Source organism: Nicotiana tomentosiformis, chromosome 9 (genome assembly GCF_000390325.3).
Source record: "Nicotiana tomentosiformis chromosome 9, ASM39032v3, whole genome shotgun sequence".
NCBI classification, from domain to species: Eukaryota; Viridiplantae; Streptophyta; class Magnoliopsida; order Solanales; family Solanaceae; genus Nicotiana; species Nicotiana tomentosiformis.
This window is the reverse complement of record NC_090820.1, coordinates 41,314,095-41,329,763: the sequence shown is the minus strand read 5'-3', so window position 1 is coordinate 41,329,763 and position 15,669 is coordinate 41,314,095.

Below are 15,669 nucleotides of genomic sequence, written 5' to 3'. Positions count from 1 at the left end.
CTATAACACTCAAAACGACCGGCTGGGTCGCTATACCTGGTGATATAAGAAAAGATTGTGATTGAAATTATGAAATATGGATATGAGGTATGGTACCTTGGTTGTGATTCTTGTTGTTCATTCCATGTTAAAAAGGCTTATTGGTTGAACAGTTTGTGTTGTTTTCTTCCTCGTCTTACCTGATTTGTCCGTATTTGATTACTTGTGATTTTCATCATGTGTTCACCTTTTGCTGCCTTTCTTGCCTTAAATTCTGCCATCAGCCTACATTATTATATTGCCTTGTTATTATTCATTTCCTCATTTTTCGTTATTGGTCTTTATTATACTTTGTTCTATTTATCTTGTCCTAGTAGATGTCTTGACTTGTCCTCGTCACTACTCTACCAAGGATCGGCTTGATACTTACTAGGTACTGTTGTGGTGTACTCATACTAAATTTCTCCATATTTTTGTGTAGATTCAGGTACATCTAAACGTGCTGGATACTAGTGATCATTCAGCTATTTCTGGAGACTTCAAGGTATAGTTGCTCGGCGTCCGCAGGCGTTAGAGTCACCTTCCGTTACCTTCTCATTACTGTTTATTCTTTTATCGGACAGTGTTGCATTATAGATTTTTGAGCATTCTGTAGAGATTATGACTCAGTTCCACCAATTTTTGGGGATTATGATGTTGATGTTCCATTTTGGAGTTCTTACGAGCTTATCGGTTTATTTTATTATCTCAGATTTGTTATTTCTGTTAAACTATCAATAAATATTAAGCTTACCTAATCTTAGAGACTAGGTTCCATCACGGCATCCTAAGGTGGGAAATTGAGGTCGTGACACTTTCCAAAGTAAGCAACGAAACCACCAAGTTAAGTTCACATTCCAAATATCAAGTAAAAGCAATAAAATTAAAACATTGCTCGGCATCAACCTTCGTACTTTTACTCTCATCCTCGCTATATAATATGTAAGTGCACGACATCTCCCTTCGTGATTTTACTCTAATCCTCACCATAAAATATAAATACAAGTGCACGACATCACCCTTCGTGCATTTACTCTCATCCTCACTATAATAATAATAATAATAATAATAATAATAATAATAATAATAATAATAATAATAATAATAATAATAATAATAATAATAATAATAAAGCATATGCATGGTATTACCCTTTGTGCTTTATCCTCATGTTTACTCACACAATGATATCAATATTGTCATGACCCAAAATCCCAACCTGTCTTGACGGCGCCTAACACATTTACTAGGCAAGCTAACAATCACATAACAACTAAGCATTTGAATTAAAATATGATTTAATAAGCTCAACAGCAAAAGATCTCGTAAATATTTGATAAAACACAATTGTAGCTCTACTACATCTATCTTAAAATCTGGTGTCATCGATTACATGAGCACAACAACATCTCAACATAAAATAAACTCTAGTACAACTCTCTAAATAGTAGAATAATACTGGAGTAAATAAAAGGAAGGAGAATCAAGGTTTGCGGGTGTCATAGCAACTACCTTAATGTCTCCGAGTAGGTACTAGCACCACCCTAGCAATCACCTCGTCCAGAAGCACCTCGATTTGCACACGAAATGCAGAGTGTAGTATGAGTACAACCGACCTAATGTACTCAATAAGTAACAGGACTAACCTTGGCTGAAAGCAGTGACGAGCTCAGAAGGATACATTCAGAACCAATACAATGACAATACATGTAAGATAGCGATAGTGATAATAAATAACTCGGAGAAAGTCTATAATCAGCTCGTTCAGGGTATAGAAATTTAGACATGCTTTTAAGTTCAATAATTAGTGCCCAACACTGATTAAATATATCAAGTACAACAAGCATGGGGAATGTTACATCTCTGTGCCTATACATCAAATATGCATGTCAAATGTAATGAATCACGGTGATATTCCCAGGTACTCACACTCTCAGAATACTAAAAATTTATCTAATTCAAATACTCACTCATCACACACAATCACTCAGCATTATATGAGTGCCTTGCTTCAATGTCCCTCACCAAAGCACGTTTATGTATATATATCATCATGCCTGCACTCACTTCTAGTATATCAGACTCCGGAGGGGCGGATCCTACCCAAGCGCTAATATAAATCCAATCAGGCCTACTACGGCGTGCATCCCGATCCACAATAACACTCATAACTCGGCTCCCAGGCCCAACTCAGTCATCAATCTCTCAAGTCTCAAGGGCTCACAATCTCATACTACTCAGCCCAAACCATAAGAACATATAATGTAATAGTAAATGATAACGAAGACTGAGATGTGATATGAAATAAAGAATCATGACTGACCACATAATTGCAGTTATAGTAGATAACTCAGAACATCAAAAATAACCGCACTAGGCCTCAACAGAATAACCACCTAGCCTAAACATGTTTTCTAACATGAATTACAGTTCAATTACTCTAACAAGTAAGGATTTTACGGATAAAACAGGACTTAAAAACAACAAAGTCCAAAAGAAACAACCGAATCATGATTTCTACGGTGCACGTCCACATGTTCGTCATCTAGTGTGTGTGTCACCCCAACACAAGCCATATAACACATTTTCCAGGGATTCATACTCTCAGTATCAAGTTTAGAAGTGTTACTTACCTAAAAACGCACAAATTACAACTCCAACAAACCCTTCCCACGCGTATCGGCCTCTAAATAATTTGAATCTGGTCACAAACAACTCAATATCAACAAATAATGTCGCAGGAATCAACTTCAAACAATAAAGTTTCGATCTTTATCAAAATCAAAAAGCCAACCCTCAGCCCACACCTTTGAACCCGACAAAAATCACAAAATCCAAACACCCATTCCATTACAAGCCCAACCATACCAAAATCATCCAATTCCAACCTCAAATCGACCTTCAAACCTCCATTTTTAGTTTTATAAAAGTATTCACCAAAATCCCTATTTCTTCACTTTAATTCACTAAATAAGTGACAAAAAGAAGGATGGAATCATGATAAATGAACAAATCCGAGTCAATAACACTTACCCTAATCCAAGACATAACAATCCACTCCAAAATCGCCAAAAAACGAGCTCTGCCTAGATGCTCCTCCTTTGTGAACGCAGAAAATACCTCACGCTTGAGAAGCGCAAAAAATTCCAGCTGAAGAATCATCTTACGCTAATGTGACATCCCAGTCGCGAACGCGATGACCAAAACACACAAAGCTTTGCGGTTGCGGTCCTCACCTCGTATCGCGATGAACAAAATACCTGCCACCCTAGGCCTTGCCTCCCTTCTACGCTAACGCAGCTTGCCTCCCGCATTTGCGATGCACGCCTACCAGAACCTTCGCCAACGCATCTTATTTCTCGCAAACGCAATTCACAGATTTCACCAGTTACCCAGAGACTCTTCGCGATCGCGAGTCCCCCTCTTAAACAAGTGTTCGTCCTTAAACGGGTCTAGAATCATACCTCGAGTCTCAAATAGGTGTGGATAACTGCTCCGCATCTCCCACTCGGTCTCCCAAGTAGCCTCCTCGACTGGTTGGCCTATCCACTGAACTTTTACTGAAGCTATATTCTTTGATCTCAACGTTAGAACATGCCAATCCAAAATGGCCACCGACTCTACATTATAAGTCAAATCCACATTTAATTGAACCACACTGAAATCCAAAACATAAGACGGATCACCATAATACTTCTGGAGCATGGAAACATAAAACACTAGGTGAACACCCGATAGACTAGGTGGCAATGCAAGCTTGTAGGCCACCTCTCCAATCCTCTCAGGCACCTCAAAATGGCCAATATATCGAGGGGTCAAACCGAACCTCATCACACCCTTCATGGGCGATACTCTGAGCAATACCTTCTCTCCCACCATATATGCAACATCACGAACCTTCCGATCAGCATAACTCTTCTGTCTAGATTGTGCCGTGCGAAACTGATCCTGAATCAACTTGACCTTTTCCAAGGCATCCTGAACCAGATTTGTGCCTAACAACCTAGCCTCCTCCAGCTCAAACTAACCAACTGGAGAACGACACTGCCTCCCATATAAGGCCTCATAAGGAGCCATCTGAATACTCGATTGGTAGTTGTTATTGTAGGCAAACTCAGCAAGCGGTAGAAACTGATCCCAAGAACCCCCAAAATCCATCACGCAAGCACGTAGCATATCCTCCAAGATCTTAATGGTGCGCTCGGAATGTTCGTCTATCTGGGGGTGGAATGATGTACTCAACTCAACTCGTGAACCCAACTCTCACTGCACTACTCTCCTAAACTACAATGTGAATTGCGTGCCCCGATCAGAAATGATTGTCACCGGCACATTGTGAAGATGAATAATTTCGTGGATATAGATCTCAGCCGACCGCTATGAAGAATAGATAGTCACAACGGGAATAAAATGGTGTGGACTTAGTCAACCGGTCCATAATCACCCAAATAGCATCGAATTGCTTCAAAGTATGTGGGAGCCCAATGACGAAGTCAATGAAAACCGCTCCCATTTCCACTCAGGAATCTCAAGTCTCTGAAGCAAGCCGACCGGCCTCTGATGCTCGTACTTCATCTGCTGACAGTTCAAGCACCGAGCCACATACTCCACTATATCTTTCTTCATTCTTCTCCACCAATAGTGCTATTTCAAGTCCTGATACATCTTTGCGGCACCCGAATGAATGGATTACCGCGAATTGTGTGCCTCCTCATGAATCAACTCACGTAACCCATCCACATAGGGCAGAAAAATGCGACCCTGCATCTGAAACACCCCATCATATCCAATAGAAACCTTCTTGGTATAACTGTGTTGCACCGTATCCTTAAGGACAAACAAATGGGGGTCGTCATACTGACGCTCTCTGAGATGGTCATATAAAGAAGACCAAGAAACCATGCAAGCTAGAACCCGACTAGGCTCTGAAACATATAACCTCACAAAATGATTGGCCAAGGCCTGAAACATTGATGCTAGCGGTCTCTCACCAATTGGTATATATGCAAGGCTACCCATACTCATAGCCTTTCTGCTTAAGGCATCAGCCACAACATTGGCCTTCCTGGGATGATACAAAATGGTGACATCATAGTCTTTTAACAGCTCTAACCATCTTCCCTGCCTCAAATTTAGATCATTTTGCTTAAATAAGTATTGTAGACTCTGATGATCTGTAAATACCTCACAAAACACGCCGTAGAGATAATGCCTCCAAATCATCAATGCATGAACAATTGATCCCAAGTCTAAATCATGAACATGGTAGTTCTTCTCATGAGGCTTGAACTGGCATGGAGCATAAGCAATCACCCTACCCTCCTGCATCAAGCCACACCCGATACCAATCTGAGAAGCATCATAATAAATCGTATATGAACACGATGCTGAAGGTAAAATCGGAACTAGAGCTGTAGTCAAGGCAGTCTTGAGCTTATGAAAGCTCTCCTCACACTCATCAGACCACCTGAAAGGAGCACCCTTCTGGGTCAATCTAGTCAAAGGTGCAGCAATGGACGAGAAACCCTCCACGAAACGGCAATAATATCCGGCCAAGCCAAGAAAACTCTGAATCTCAATTGTTGAAGACGGTCTGGGCCAACTCTGAACTACCTTAATCTTCTTCGAATCTACCTTGATTCCCTCACCGGACACCACGTGCCACAAAAATGCCACAGAATCAAGCCAGAACTCACACTTGGAGAATTTAGCATAAAGCTTCTTCTCCCTTAACGTCTACAGTACAATCTGAAGATGCTCCTCCTAACTGCATGAGTAAACCAATATATCATTAATGAATACGATGACAAAAGAATCAAGTTATGGCTAGAATACATTGTTCATCATATGCATAAATGTTGTTGGGGCATTGGTCAACCCAAAAGATATCACAAGGAACTCGTAGTGACCATAGCGGGTCCTGAATGCCGTCTTCAGGATATCAGAATCCCAAATCTTCAACTGGTGATACCCATACCTCAAATCAATCTTAGAGAACAGTCTAGCATGCTGAAGCTGGTCAAATAAGTCATCAATGCGCCACAGTGGGTACTTGTTCTTAATTGTAACTTTGTTCAACTGCCTATAATCAATGCACATCCGCATAGTACTATCCTTCTTCTTCACGAACAGAAATGGTGCACCCCATGGCGACACACTAGACCAAATGAATCCTTTATCAAGTAGCTCCTGAAGTTGTTCTTTCAATTCCTTCAACTCTGCTTGTTCAATACGATACAGAGGAATAGAGATGGGCTGAGTGCCCGGCTCCAAGTCAATACTAAAATCAATGTCCCTGTCGGGCGGCATGCCCGACAGGTCTACAGGAAACACATTTGGAATGTCTCGCACTACCAAAATGGACTCAGTGGTAGGAGTATCAACACCAACATCCCTCACAAAGGCCAAATATCCAAACATCCCTTACCAACCATCCGTCGGGCCTTCAAATATGAAATTACTCTACTAGGAACATATTCTAGAGAACCTCTCCACTCAAACCTAGGCAACCCCGACATCGCTAATGTAACCGTCTTAGCGTGATAGCCCAGAACAACATGACATGGTGACAACCAATACATGCCTAGAATCACATCAATATCAACCATACTAAGCAGTAAAAGATCAACTTTTGTCTCCAATCCCCCAATAGTCACCACACATGACTGATACACACGGTAAACAATAATAGAATCACCCAGCGACGTAGATACATAAACATGCATAACTAAGGAATCACGGCACATATCCAAATAACGATAAAAGTATGATAATACATATGAATAAGTGGAACCGGGATCAAATAATATCGAAGCATCTCTGTGGCACACTAAAATAATATATGTGATCACTGTGTCTGAAGCAACGGCCTATGGCCTGGCAAGAAAAGCAGAGTATTGAGCTTGACCACGACCTGATCGACCTCCCCCTTAAGGCGACCTCGAGCTGCTTGAGTCCCGCCCCGAGCTAGATGAACGGGTAGTGAAGTAACTAGTATGGAAGTCCTAGCCTCACGCCTTTGCTGAACTGGACCTCCTATAAGACGGGGACAATACCTCTTCACAATCCCCAACTCTCCACACTCAAAGCAACCTCGATCCAACAATAATGGTAGGGGCTGAATCGAACCCCGAGAAATAGAATAACCACTAGAAGAACTTGGTACAGAAAAACCCTATTTTGATGGAGCACGGGATGAACTCTAAGCTAGGAGGGCACTGAAAGATGACTGACCCACGAGCAGTATATGAACCATTGCTAGATGATGCACCACGATGAACTGGACGAGCCACATGAGCGGTCCTATAAGAATGACCTCTATTGTGATGGGACTGCCCTCCCGATGAGGCACTGTTGAAACCACATAAACTACGTGGGCTCTTGGCCTCCCTCTCCTCATGCTCATAACCGCAAACCAACTCTAGACGTCAAGTAATATCAACCACATCATAAAACCTCACACCTGTCGCAATCTCCCGAGTCATGATGAAACTTAGTCCATTGTTGAGGCCATCAATGAACCTCTTAATCCTCTCCCTCTCAGTGGAAACCAACCATACCGCATGACAAGCCAACTCTGGAAATCTCATCTCATACTGAGTCATTAACATACCCTCCTAGCATAGCTACTCAAACTGCCTTCGCAACTCCTCCCTGCGAGTATGTGGAACAAACTTCTCTAAGAAGAGAATTGAGAACTCATGCCACGTAAGTGGTGTAGCGCCGGCTAGCCTGCTCAACTCATAGGCCTCCCACCATCTGTAGGCTACCCCTCTCAGCTGAAAAGTAGTAAATGAAACTCCACTAGTCTCTAAAATACCCGTTGTGTGAAAGATCTGCTGGCATCTATCTATAAAATCCTGAGCATTCTCTAACTCAGCCCAATTTAACTCTTGAGGCATAAGCCTCCCAAACTGCTCTAGTCTCTTCTTCTCGTCGTCATTCATAGGTGGTCCAACATGAGCCCGAGCAGCAGCAACTGGATGGGCTGGTAGTACCCCTGATGTCTGTGTCCCTAAACTACCTACTTTGGAGTACGGGCGGTGGGAGTTTGAGCACCTCCCCCGGCCTGAGAAGTGGTTGGTGCAGCCGGAACCAAAACCGCCAAGTCTCGTGCATATAGTCAATATCTGAGCCAAAGCCCCCTAAAGGCCTGGAATCACAATGGGCGCAGCTGTTGCCTGAGCCAGTCCCACCGGCTCAACAACATCAGGTATCTACTCCTCAGCTGGAGCAACCGGTGGCTCCACATGTGATGTTTTAGCAGTAGTATGAGCTGCACCTCGACCTCTACCGCAGCCCCGTCCTCTTGCAGGCCTAGCTGGTGGTACTGGTGGCCATCAGCCTGATCCGGTTGCACGTGTCCTCACCATCTGTGAAAGAATAGAAGAATAGAATTTCAGCTTTCGTAATTAACAAATATGCACGACAAGAGTACAAGAAAGTGAATTTTCCTAATGGTTTGGTAGCCTCTCAAAGATAAGTACATATGTCTTTGTACTGATCCGCAAGACTCTACTAAACCTGCTCATGATTCGTGAGACCTAAGTAACCTAGTGCTCTGATACAAACCTGTCATGACCCAAAATCCCAATCTGTCATGATGGCTCCTAACGCATTTACTAGGTAAACCGACAATCACATAACAACTAAGCATTTGAATTAAAACATGATTTAATAAGCTCAACAACGGAAAATATCGTAAATATCTGATAAAAAACAACTGTAACTCTACTAAATGCATTCCAAAACCCGGTGTCATCAAGTACATGAGCACTACAACATCTCAAAATAAAACAAACTCTAGTACAACTTTCTGAATGGTAGAACAGTAATGGAGGAAATAAAAGGAAAGAGAATCAAGGTCTACAGACGCCATAGTAGCTACCTCAAAGTCTTCGAGTAGGTACTAGCACCACCCTAGCAATCACCACGTCCAGATGCACCTGGATCTGCACACGAAATACAGAGTATAGTATAAGTACAACTGACTGAATGTACTCAATAAGTAACAGGAAAAACCTTGGGCTAAAAGTAGTGACAGACTCAGAAGGATACAGTCAGAACCAATACAATGAAAATACAGGTAAGATAATGACAATGATAATAAATAACTTGGAGAAATTCCATAATCAACTCGTTCAGGGTACAAAAATTTAAACATGCTTTTAAGTTCAATAATTAGAGCCCAGCACTGATAAAATATATCAAGTACAACAAGCATGAGGAATGTTACATCTTTGTGCCTACACATCAAGTATGAATGTCAAATGTAATGAACCACAGTGATATTCCCAGGTACTCACACTCTCAGAGTACTAAATTTATCTAATTCAAATACCCACTCATCACACACAATCACACAGCATCGTATAGGTGCCTTGAATCAATCTCCTTCACCAAAGCACGTATATGTATATATATCACCATGCTTGCACTCACTTCTTGTATGTCAGACTTCGGAGGGGCGGATCCTGCCCGAGCGCTAATATAAAGCCAATTAGGCCTACTGCGGCGTGCATCCCGATCCATAATAACACTCTCAACTCGGCTCTCAGGCCCAACTCAGTCACCAATCTCTCAAGTCTCAAGGGCTCACAATCCCATACTACTCAGCCCAAACCATAAGAACATATAATGTAATAGCAAATGATAATGGAGACTGAGATGTGATATGAAATAAAGGATCATGACTGACCACATAATTGCAGTTAAAGCATATAACTCAGAAAATCAGAAATAACTGCACTAGGCCTCAAAAGAATAACCACATAGCCTAAACATGTTTTATAATATGAATTATAGTTCTATTACTCTAACAAGTAAGGATTTCATGAATAAAACAAGACTTTACAACAACACAGTCCAAAAGAAACAACTTAATCATGATTTCCACAGAGCATGCCCACGCGCCCGTTATCTAGATTGTGCGTCACCCCAACACAAGCCATATGACACATTTTTCAGGGATTTACACTCTCAGTTCCAAGTTTAAAAGTGTTACTTACCTCAAAACGCGCAAATCACAACTACAACAAGCCCTTCTCACGCGTATCGACCTCCAAACGACTCGAATCTAGTCACAAACAACTCAATATCAACAAATAATCACGTAGGATACAACTTCAAACAATAAAGTTTTGATATTTATCAAAATCAAAAAGTCAACCCCCTGCTCATGCCTAAGAACTCGACAAAATTCTCAAAATCCGAACACCCATTCAATTACGAGTCGAACCTTACCAAAATCATCCAATTCCAACCTTAAATCATCCTTCAAACCTCCATTTTTCATTTTTTGAAATGTTTTCACCAAATTCCCTGTTTCTTCACTTTGATTCACTAAATAAACGACAAAATTAAGGATGGAATCATGATAAATGAACGAATCCGAGTCAAGAACACTTACCCCGATCCAAGACGTGAAAATCCCCTCCAAAATTGCCAACAATTGAGCTCTACAACTCAAAATATGAAAATAATACTCCAACCCATGATTTGGATTTTTTTAAATCTGCCCAGGTGTTCCTCCTTCGTGAACGCGGAAAATGCCTCACGTTCGCGAAGCACAAAATTTTCCAGCTGAAGAATCCTCTTACACGAATGCGACAGCCCAGCCGCAAACGCGATGAACAAAACACACAAAGCTTCGCGATCGCAGTCCTCACATCGTGATCATGATGAAAAAAATACCTGTCACCTCGGGCCTTGCCTCCCTTCAACGCGAACGCGACCTGCCTACTGCGTTCGGTTTGGACACCTACCAAAACCTTCGCGGACGCGTCCCATTTCTTACGAACGCGATTCACAAATTTCACCAGTCACCTAGAGACCCTTCGCGATCGCGAGTCCTTCCTCTCGAACGCGTATATGGAAACCAAATATAGCAAATTCAGTAGCCTAACAAGTCCAAAATGAGCCAAAAATTTTCCGATTCATACCCGAAGGCCTAGGGACCCTATCCAAACATACCAACAGGTCCTAAAATACGATACAAACTTAGTCGAAGCCTCAAATCGCATCAAACAACATTGAAATCACAAATCGCACCCCAAATCAAGCCTAATGAACTATTGAACTTCGAGCTTCTAAAATCAATGCCAAAACATACCAAACCAACTCCGATTGACCTCACATTTTGCACACAAGTCATAAATGACACAACAGACCTATTCCAAAGTCTAACTTCTCAACCTTCCAAACCTTTAACTTTCCAACTTTCGCCATTTCAAGCCAAAATGACCTACGGACCTCAAAATCAATATTCGAGAATACTCCTAACTCTAAAATCACCATACGGAGCTATCAGAACTATCAAAACTCTATTCCGTAGTCGATTACTCATAAGTCAATATCTAGTCAACTCTTTCAACTTAAGCTTCCAATCTTGGGACTAAGTGTCCCAATTCATTCTGAAACATTCCCAGAACCAAACCAACCACCCCGGCAAGTCACATAACCACAATTGAATATAGAATAAGCAATAAATAGGGGGACGGGACTACAATACTCAAAATGACCGGCCCGGTCGTTATAAATATGCAAATAAGGTACAGTAACACCCTTTGTGCTTTTCACTCTCCCTCACCAAGCAATCACAACAACACAATACAAAGAAAGGTTGGAAGCAATCCACTTCGACAATAGTATTTGAACACAACTCATCATATGAGAATCTTTCAACAATTAGTTCCAACAACCCATCAACAATTTCCATGTCCTCAACACCCAATATCGCAATAATATCAGCATTAGAATTAACTTGAATACGAGTAATCACAGAATTAATAATCTATCTAAGGCATGGAAGAAATAATACACGAAATAACATGGTACAAGTAAGGCAAATTTCACCTGCATGCCTATCCTGTGACCAACGCATATACACCGTCACGTTGCATATACACCACTCCCAACACATAATTCACATAGCAAGTAGACTCGATTCTACCTTATTTTCTCCAAATCAAGGTTAAACAAGACACTTACTTATTTCGAGAACAAAATCAACAATCAACCATGACGTTTTCTTTAGAACAAACCTCCATACCAATCAAATCTAGCCAAGTATCGTTCAAACAATTCAAAACAAGCTTTAGAAACTACCCGCAAACCAAAAAGGTTCAATCTTTAACTAAATTTAAAAAGTCAACAAAAAGTCAACTCGGGCCCACATGATCGAAATCCGCAATTTGAACTAAATCCCAACTACCCATTCACCCCCCGATCCAGGATATGTGATTTGTTTCAAAATCCGACCTCAATTTGAGGTCAAAATCTTAATTTTTATAAAATCTCTAAATTCTACCCAAAACCCCCAATTTTTACTTTGAAATTCATAGATTTAATGATAAAATTCATGAAAAAAGTAATTGAAATAGATTGAAAACAAGTTAAGCTTACCAATGAATTTGGGAAGAAAAATCTCTCCACAAATCGCCTCTATGGAATTTAGTGTTGAAAAATGGTGTAGAATGAGCTAAGTCCCGAAATTCTCAACTTTTACCTAGCTGCGCTCTTGCAATGTTCGCAAAAGCGAACAACTTTTCGCAAAAGAGAACAGCCTCTGTGCCCCTTAATGTTGCATTTGCGATCCAAGACGTCGAATTTGCGAAGTCCCACCTATCGCAAAAGTTGTCTTGGCTTCCATTTGTGAAGCCCTCTACTCCAGCCCCCCATGTTGCAAAACTGACATTTTGATCGCAAAAGTGAAACCCACCTGCTCGCAGATGCGACCACTGCTTTGCAATTGAGAAGCTTGCCTGCCCAGCCCATCTTCTCATTTACGAGCTTGACATTACAATGCGAGGCTCGCAATTGCGAGCATGTCTTCACAAATGCGAGACTTGCAACCTCAATACATTAGGTGCTACATTAGCAGTCCAAAAGATCCCAAAACGCATTTAAAACTCACGCGAGCCCGTCGGGATCCAATATGAACATTCATACAAGTGTAATAACATCTTAAGAACTTGCTCTCTATCTCAAATCATCAAAATAACATCTAATGTCAAGAATCGATCATCAAAACTCATGGTTTTTCACTTTGAAACTCATTTTTCTAACTTTTCACATAATGTGCCGAATTGGACTTGTGTCACCCATGACCCCAACCAAATATGCGTACAAGTCCAAAAATATCATGCGAACCTACTGGAATTGTAGAAACTCCGATCTGAGGTCGTTTACTAAAAACATTGAACGTGGTCTACTCAAGTTATTTTAAAACCAAAATCATATTTTCTTTAAAAATTCACATATAAGCTTTCCGAAATACGAAATGGATTACGCACGCATGTCTTAAATCATAAAATAAAGTTAGGGGAGGTGTAGTAACATAGAAAAGAGAGCTAATACTCAAAATAACCTATCGAGTCATCAAACTATGATAGTACGGCGAGGAGGAGCAATAGCTGCAGTAGGGGTTGAAAATTTGGAAGACATGAAGAAGTTGAAAGCAGGGATGGAGACTTCTTGAGAGGGTTTGAAGAAGAAGGAAAAGACAAAAGAGAGTAGAGAAACTTTTTGAGGGTCAATGGTTCCGTATTTATATGAAAATACGTCATCATGAACCGTCATAATGGAATTATCACATCAAACTGATAGAGCCATGTGTGCCTAGAAAACTGTTGTAATATTTAGAGTCAATTATAGTAAGACACATATCTCGAGCATTAAATAGAAGAGACACAAGTCTCTTCACTTCTGCAGCACATCATAATGATCTCGAGAAGAGGCGGCAATATATTTTTGCCAATAAAATCTTTACTTTCAGAATATGCCATTGAGAGTATTCAGAGAGTGGAGGACTATCTATATTATAGTGAAAAATAAACTTGCCGCATGAATTTATGCCATAACAATAGGTATCATGGGAGTTAATACGACAAAAATGAATGATACGTTTAGAAGACAAGAGAAACACCCTCAGGATTGTTAGCATGAACATCGTACATGTTAGGCTCGGTGTTAATCACACACGAGCAGCCACGGGACTGGTAATCAATATCATTAATTACTGCAAATAAGGAAAGGATCAGTCAAATCCCAAATTACACGTAATTTGCTACCATTATCTCAACCAGTACAAATCGATCATGTAACGGGCAATTAGTGTAATAAATATTAGTAATGGGAAAGAGCTAAACTAGGCAAACGATTACAAATTATAATATTATTTAAACCCCCTTTGTATAATTTGTATTCCCATCGAAAAATTTATTAAGTTATATTGTCAATTACCAAAATTCATATCGTTCTCTATTATAGAAAAATTATTCTTTCCTACTAGGAAAAAGTGACAATCATCAATATGATTTATACTTCCTTATTCTCTCAGTTTAATTTTTTTTTATTATTATTCCTTTTTCATATCAATTATATTTGGAAAAGTGGAGTAAATAGGTTGGTAGAAACCCTAATTATTTTATTTATCTGCTTTGACCTAAAATATTTATTTTGGGGGTTAAACACTCAATTTTGAGAGAATTTGGTGAAAATTCGATGCAGTTTTAGTTAGAATTTCAAGTTGAAACTTGAAGAAAAATACATAAATAAATTGTATATATTTTGTATTTCAGGTGTACAAATGACATACAAAATATATACAACTAACATAATTGTATACAAGTTGTATACAAATTATATGTAAATTTTAGATTTTGACTGGATTTTGTACCAAAAACTTATATTTAAGTTGTAGGAAAATTGTAGATTTTGACCGAATTTGTATATATTTTGTAAATTAAAAACTTGAGTTACTCTTTGCAAAATAGAAAAACTTAGTTAAATCGAGTAACAAGTTCAAAATTTCGTATATATACGAAAAAGTTCCAATATTCGCTTGGTCTATTAGTTTGGGGAACAATTAGTCTGGAGAACTACTGGTCCAAGTACAGTATATTAAGGATGAACAAACAAGGGATTTTTACCCAACTATACTATAATAAAAACTTATTTATCATATTTATTTAGGTTCCTTATTAATTACTTTATATATCTATATTTACAAGTTATATAAAAAATTATAGAAAAGAAAAAAATTCAAGATCCCTTAACTTTAGCCCGTCAGTTACACGACACCCACACACATTTCCAATAATCTTCTTACCTTTAAGATTTTGTTTCTTTTTCAAAATATGTCAAAAATATTTTCTCTCTTTCTTAATAATCACCCAAAGTCTCTCTTTCATTTTTATACCCCCACCCCCCAAATTTCCGATTCTTTTTCCTTTTCCAAAGGTTTTCAAACCCAATTTCTCTCATTCTTGCTAATCACCCAAAATCTCTATTTCTTATTGATACAATGCAGACAAAATTCGGAATATTACTCTAGAATCAAGTTGTGGGTAAGTTTTGTATCTTATTTTCTTTCTTTCTAAAATCTTTATTGTATGTGACTTGTATGTGATATATCAATACCCAACATAATACTTGATACAATACTAATACAATCATAGTACAATTATATTAGATTTTTAGTGTAGAGTTGTGATTGAAACTTGAAGAAGATGAAAATCATAATTGTATCACAATTTTTCAGAAAATATATCGCGATTGTATTATAATTATATATGTATCATAATTGCTGAAGGAATTATATTACAAATGTATGATAATTATATATTTATTGTATATTGTTACGAGCAGTTG